The following is a 7764-nucleotide window of genomic DNA, read 5'->3' on the forward strand; positions in this document are numbered from 1 at the left end:
GCTGCCTCTCTAGTACTGTTGGATGCATGTTGCAATTCATTCAGATTTTGAGAGATTATGTTGACCTGTTGAGTCAACATTTTGTTCTGAGCCAATATGGCATTCAGAGCATCAATTTCAAGAACTCCTTTCTTCTGAGGTATCCCATTATTCACGGAATTCCTCTCAGAGGTGTACATGAACTGGTTGTTTGCAACCATGTCAATGAGTTCTTGAGCCTCTTCAGGCGTTTTCTTCAGGTGAATAGATCCACCTGCAGAATGGTCCAATGACATTTTCGAAAATTCAGAGAGACCATAATAGAATATATCTAACATGGTCCGTTCTGAAAACATGTCAGATGGACATCTTTTGGTCAACTGCTTGTATCTTTCCCAAGCTTCATAGAGGGATTCACCATCCTTTTGCTTGAAGGTTTGAACATCCACTCTCAGCTTGCTCAGCTTTTGAGGAGGAAAGAATTTATCCAAGAAGGCAGTGACCAGCTTATCCCAGGAGTCCAGGCTATCCTTAGGTTGTGAATCCAACCATATTCTAGCTCTGTCTCTTACTGCAAAAGGGAAAAGCATGAGTCTGTAGACTTCAGGATCAACTCCATTCGTCTTTACAGTCTCACAGATCTGCAAGAACTCAGTTAAAAACTGATAAGGATCTTCAGATGGAAGTCCATAAAACTTGCAGTTTTGTTGCATTAATGCAACTAGTTGAGGCTTAAGCTCAAAGTTATTGGCTCCAATGGCAGGAATGGAGATGCTTCTTCCATCAAACTTGGATGTTGGCTTTGTGAAGTCACCAAGCATTCTCCTTGCATTATTATTATTATTTTCGGCTGCCATGTCCTTCTCTTGTTCGAAAATTTCTGAAAGGTTATTTCTGGATTGTTGTATTTTAGCTTCTCTTAATTTTCACTTCAGAGTCCTTTCAGGTTCTGGATCAATTTCAACAAGAGTGCCTTTTTCCCTGTTCCTGCTCATATGAAAGAGAAGAAAACAAGAAAAGAAAGAGGAATCCTCTATGTCACAGTATAGAGATTCCTTTCTGTTAGTAGAAGAAGATAGGGGTATAAGAAAGAAGAAGGATGGATCTGTAGATGAAGAGAGGTGAAGAGAAGTGTTAGTAATTAAATAATTAAATAGAAGAAGAGAAGAGAGGGAGAGGATTTTCGAAAATAATTTTTGAAAACAGGTTAGTGATTTTCGAAAATTAAAGACAAAATATAATTAAAAATTTAAAACAAAAAGAATTTTTGAAAAAGAGAGGGAGAATTTTCGAAAATTAGAGAGGGAAAAGTAGTTAGGTGGTTTTGAAAAAGATAATGAACAAACAAAGAGTTAGTTAGTTGATTGAAAAAGATTTGAAATCAAAATTTGAAAAAGATAAGAAGATAAGAAGTTAGATAAGATATTTTGAAATCAAATTTTGAAAAAGATAAAGTTTTTGAAAAAGATAAGATAAAAAGATAAAAAGATATATTTGAAAAAGATATTTTGAAAAAGATTTAATTTTAAAAATTACTTAACTAACAAGAAACTACAAGATAGGATTCTAGAACTTAAAGATTGAACCTTTCTTAACAAGAAAGTAACAAACTTCAAATTTTTGAACCAATCACATTAATTGTTAGCTAATTTTCGAAAATTTGATAAAAAGATAAGAAAAAGATTTTGAAAATATTTTGAAAAAGATTTTTGAAATTTTCGAAAATTATATATAAAAAAAAATGAAAAAGATATAATTTTTGAAAAAGATTTTGAAAAGATAAGATTTTTAAAATTTGAAATTTTGACTTGACTTGTAAGAAATAACTAATTTTAAAAATTTTTGACCAAGTCAACCCAAAATTTCGAAAATTTGGAGGAAAATAAGGAAAAGATATTTTTTTGATTTTTGAATTTTTAATTATGAGAGAGAAAAACAACAAAAATATTCAATGCATGAAATTTTTAGATCAAAACAATGAATGCATGCAAGAATGCTATGAATGTCAAGATGAACACCAAGAACACTTTGAAGATCATGATGAACATCAAGAACATAATTTTGAAAAAATTTTTATGCAAAGAAAACATGCAAGACACCAAACTTGGAAATCTTTAATGCATGAAAAATATGAATGCAAAAATGCACATGAAAAACAAGACACAAAACAAGAAATTATCAAGATCAAACAAGAAGACTTAACAAGAACAACTTGAAGATCATGAAGAACACTATGAATGCATGGGATTTTCGAAAAATGCAAGAAAAATTTTAAAAGCATGCAATTGACACCAAACTTAAAAATTGACTCAAGACTCAAACAAGAAACACAAAATATTTTTTGATTTTTATGATTTTCTAATTTTTATGTATTTTTATTACTTTTTTTTTTCGAAAAACATTTTTGGAAAAACGAAAAATAAAAGAAAAATTTTGAAAAGAAAATTACCTAATCTGAGCAACAAGATGAACCGTCAGTTGTCCATACTCGAACAATCCCCGGCAACGGCGCCAAAAACTTGGTGGACGAAATTGTGATCATATTCATTGTAATTGGATTTTAGAAATTGGTACGAGTGGACACAACTCCGTTCAACTAACCAGCAAGTGTACTGGGTCGTCCAAGTAATAAACCTTACGTGAGTAAGGGTCGATCCCACAGAGATTGTTGGTATGAAGCAAGCTATAGTCACCTTGCAAATCTCAGTTAGGCAGAAAAAAGAGGAATTGTGATTATAAATAATAAAAAGGAATAATAAAAGGGATAGAAAACTTATGCAGATTCATTGATAGGAATTTCAGATAAGCGGATGGAGATGCTGTAGAGCCCAAGGACGCCTGCTCTCCTACTGCTCCTACTCAATCCTTCTTACTCCTTTCCATGGTAAGCTTTGTATAGGGGTTCACCATCAACTGTGGCTACTTTCATCCTCTCGAGAAAATGATCCTATGCGGTTGTCAGTCGCACGGCTAATCGTCTGGAGGCATCACCCATGGCTGATGGCTACATCCCATCCTCGCAGTGAAAACTAATGCTCACGCACTCTGTCACAGTACGGCTAATCACCGGTTGGTTCCCGCTCCTACTGGAATAGAATCCCTCTTTTGCGTCTGTCACTAACGCCCAGCAGGTTACAAGTTTGAAGCACGTCACAGTCATTCATTACCGGAATCCTACTCGGAACACCACAGACAAGGTTAGACTTTCCGGATTCCCAGGATCCTACTCGGAATACCACAGACAAGGTGAGACTTTCCGGATCCTCATAAATGCCGCCATCTATCTAGCTTATACCACGAAGATTCTGTTGGGGAATCTCAGAGATACGCATTCAAGCTCTGTTTCATGTAGAACGGAAGTGGTTGTCAATCACGCGTGTTCATAAGTGAGAATGATAACGAGGGTAATTTAACTCATTACATTCATCATGTTCTTGGGTACGAATGAATATCTTGGAATAAGAATAAGAGAGATTTGAATAAAAGACAATAGAATTTCATTAATACTTGAGGTACAGCAGAGCTCCACACCCTTAATCTATGGTGTGCAGAAACTCCACCGTTGAAAATACATAAGTGAAAGAGGTCCAGGCATGGCCGAATGGCCAGCCCCCTAAAACGTGATCAATGATCTCCTAAGATGAAGAATAAAACAAAACTGAGACCAAAGATGAAACGTGGTCAAAAGACATCTAATACAATAGATAAATGTTCTATATATACTTAGACTAGCTCCTAGGGTTTACATGAGTAAGTAATTGATGCATAAATCCACTTCCTGGGCCCACTTGGTGTATGCTTGGGCTGAGCTTGATTAATCCACGAGCTGAGGCATTTCCTGGAGTTGAACTCCGAGTTATGACGTGTTTTGGGCGTTCAACTCCGGATCATGACGTTTTTCTGGCGTTTAACTCCAGACAGCAGCGTGTACTTGGCGTTCAACGCCAAGTTACGTCGTCATTCTTCGAATAAAGTATGGACTATTATATATTTCTGGAAAGCCCTGGATGTCTACTTTCCAACGCCGTTGAGAGCGCGCCAATTGGAGTTCTGTAGCTCCAGAAAATCCATTTCAAGTGCAGGGAGGTCAGATTCCAACAGCATCAGCAGTCCTTTTGTCAGCCTTCTTCAGAGTTTTGCTCAAATTCCTCAATTTCAGTCAGAATTTACCTGAAATCACAGAAAAACACACAAACTCATAGTAAAGTCCAGAAATGTGAATTTAACATAAAAACTAGTGAAAACATCCCTAAAAGTAGCTTAAACTTACTAAAAACTATATAAAAACAATGCCAAAAAGCGTATAAATTATCCGCTCATCAGTAACATATATGGCAAATAAGGTGAGGAAAAGCTAGCCTTTCCATGGTGGAGGGCTTGTCGGCTATTTTGTAGATTTCATTGGAGATGACCTCATGAACTTCTACTTCCTCTCCAATCATGATGCTATGAATCATGATGGCCTGATCCACAATAACTTCAGATCGGTTGCTAGTAGGAATGATGGAGTGTTGAATGAACTCCAACCATCCTTTAGCCACAGGCTTGAGGTCCAGTCTTCTTAGTTGAACTGGCTTGCCTTTGGAGTCTCTCTTCCATTGAGCTCCTCCCACACATATGTCCGTAAGGACTTGGTCCAACCTTTGATTAAAGTTGACCCTTCTAGTGTAGGGGCGTTCATCTCCTTGCTTCATGGGCAAGTGAAACGCCAACCATACATTTTCCGGACTAAAATCTAAGTATTTCCCCCGAACCATTGTGAGATAATTCTTTGGATTCGGGTTTATACTTTGATCATGGTTCCTAGTGATCCATGCATTGGCATAGAACTCTTGAACCATTAAGATTCCGACTTGTTGCATGGGGTTGGTTAAGACTTCCCAACCTCTTCTTCGGATCTTATGTCGGATCTCCGGATACTCATTTTTCTTGAGCTTGAAAGGGACCTCAGGGATCACCTTCTTCTTTGCCACAACATCATAGAAGTGGTCTTGATGGCTCTTGGAGATGAATCTTTCCATCTCCCATGACTCGGAGGTGGAAGCTTTTGTCTTCTCTTTTCCTTTTCTAGAGGATTCTCCGGCCTTAGGTGCCATTGATGGTAGTGGAAAACAAAAAAGATTGTGCTTTGACCACACCAAACTTAAAATATTGCTCATCCTCGAGCAATAGAAGAAAGAAGAGAAGAAGAAGAAGAAGAGAATATGGTAGAGAGGGAGAGATGTAGGTTCGGCCTAGGTGAAGAAGAGGGGGTTGTGTTGTGTGAAAATGAAGTAGAATGGAAGGGTATATATAGGGAGAGGGGGTGTATGTTCGGCCATTTAGGGTGGGAATGGGTGGGAAAATGGTTTTGAATTTTTGAAGGTAGGTGGGGTTTATGGGAAAGAGTGGATGGATGTGAGTGGTGAAGGGGGTGATTGGGAAGAGGGATTGAGGTGATTGGTGAAGAGTGTTGGGAAGTGTGACATGGGGAATACTCATCACAAAATAGGATTAGGAGGTAATGTGGGAATATAGTAGGTGGGGATCCTGTGGGGTCCACAGATCCTGAGGTGATCCTGTGGGGTCCACAGATCCTGAGGTGTCAAGGAATTCCATCCCTGCACCAAATAGGCACGTAAAATGCCTTTGCGCACCATTCTGGCGTTTAAACGCCGTGTGGTGCACATTCTGGGCATTCAATGCCCATGTAAAGCATGTTTCTGGCGTTGAACGCCAATTTTATGCTTGTTACTAGCGTTCAACGCCAGCTTTTCTTCTCTAGGCACATTCCTGGCGTTCAGCGCCAGAATGTTGCTTGTTTCTGGCGTTCAGCGCCAGATTGATGCTCTGTTCTGGCGTTGAACGCCAGCCAGATGCATCTTACTGGCGTTGAACGCCAGCCTGTGCTTCCTCCAGGGCGTGATTTTTCTTCTGCTGTTTTTGATTCTGTTTTTAATTTTTTATATTTTTTTTGTGACTCCACATGATCATGTACCTAATAAAACACAAAATAACAATAAAATAAAATAAAATAACAATTAGATAAATAAAATTGGGTTGCCTCCCAACAAGCGCTTCTTTAATGTCCATAGCTTGACAGTGGCTCTCATGGAGCCACACAGGTGATCAGGTCAATGTTGTATAGTCCCAACACCAAACTTAGAGTTTGGATATGGGATCTTAACACCAAACTTAGAGTTTGGTTGTGGCCTCCCAACACCAAACTTAGAGTTTGACTGTGGGGCTCTTCTTGACTCTGAACTGAGAGAAGCTCTTCATGCTTACTTTCTTTTGTCACAGAGGGATGGCCATGTGCCTTAAACACAAGGTAGTCCCCATTCAATTGAAGGACTAATTCACCTCTATTGACATCTATCATAGCTCCTGCTGTGCTAGAAATCTTCAAGGATAATGCATTCATTCTTCTTCTGTGTCTAAGTTATGAAATTAGCAGGGATGTGCTTCAAATTATAAAGTTGCACATTCATAAGCTTTCTAATATTGTCTGAATGAATGGAAAAGCAGGTTTTAAATAAGTTTCATTAGAAGTCATAAGATTTATTGACCAGATAAAGAGCTTTTCAAGGTATTGCTTGGTACAATGTATGAAGAACTTGCAGGATCTTGTTTCTTTTGATAAGTTTGCTATCCAAGATAGTTCAAATAAAATCCTTTCCCAGAAAACAACATACTTGATGCTTAATCAATCATTGTAGCACTATCTTCAAGGAAGAATTGTCTTGAGCTTGATGCAAATGATTTGAAAGATGATCTTGAGTTCTTGAACTTAGAAAAATCTGATTTAAAAAATCTTCCTTAGATCTGGCTTAAACGCCCAGATTCCTTCTGACTTTAGGAAATCTCCTTTTGTTAAACGCCCAAGGTCTTCTTAGATTGTCCTTCTCACTGTGCTTGAAGATTTTCTGGCATTCCTCTCTTTTGAATCTCTTCTTATTGCTTGAGACAAATAAAATTTATGATTTTTAATATGGAAATCATGCACATGAATAATCTGCATGCAAACACCAAACTTAGAGTTTGTTACTACTGACATAACAAATGAAAATGCATATGAGCATCAACACTAAGTCAATGAATTAAAGATCAGAGCAGGATCATCAAGAATTCTTGAAAACCTTAGCACATGAATGAATGCATGATTGCACCAACTTAAGAGACATGACTCACAGATTTTGATTTTAGATAATTGGTTTTCAAATGAGATTCAAAATTCTTTGAGAATTCCAGATCAGGATCTTCTAGATGTCAGAATTGATGCTTCAACCAGCAATTCAAAGAACTTCGGTCAAATGACATGCAAAGCCATTAGAATCTTCAAAGCATTGATAATCAAAAGTCTTATGATAGTGACCTGTCATGATTACTGGCTTCTCAGAGGATTCAACATCTCATGAACTCAGATTCCTTTCAGATTTGAAAAAATAAATACCTATCTAAGCAACAAGATGAACGTCAGTTGTCCAACTTGAACAATCCCCGCAAGGCGCCAAAACTTGGGCTTGTAGGATCCACTGATTTCCAAGCTTGCTCCTTGAACAATGCAACGGCGAAAACTTGGTGCGCGAAATTGTGAACAATACTTTTCACAACTCTCATAATCCCCGGTCATGAACCCCAAAACCTTGGTAGCTCAATACCATGGCATTACACAACTTCGCACAACTAACCAGCAAGTGCACTGGGTCGTCCAAGTAATAAACCTTACGCGAGTAAGGGTCGATCCCACGGAGATTGTTAGTATGAAGCAAGCTATGGTTATCTTGTAAATCTTAGTCAGGCAAA

General features: G+C 37.9%; 1 non-coding gene across 1 annotated transcript; it reads left to right on the plus strand.

Moving 5' to 3' along the window:
• Positions 1-333: 333 nt before the first annotated feature.
• On the plus strand, positions 334-437 carry LOC112764545 (small nucleolar RNA R71). The gene has a single exon (XR_003183238.1). It is a non-coding gene; the product is annotated as a small nucleolar RNA R71 (small nucleolar RNA).
• Positions 438-7764: the final 7327 nt, after the last annotated feature.

The sequence above is a fragment of the Arachis hypogaea genome, chromosome 2 (assembly GCF_003086295.3).
Source record: "Arachis hypogaea cultivar Tifrunner chromosome 2, arahy.Tifrunner.gnm2.J5K5, whole genome shotgun sequence".
Taxonomy (NCBI): Eukaryota; Viridiplantae; Streptophyta; class Magnoliopsida; order Fabales; family Fabaceae; genus Arachis; species Arachis hypogaea.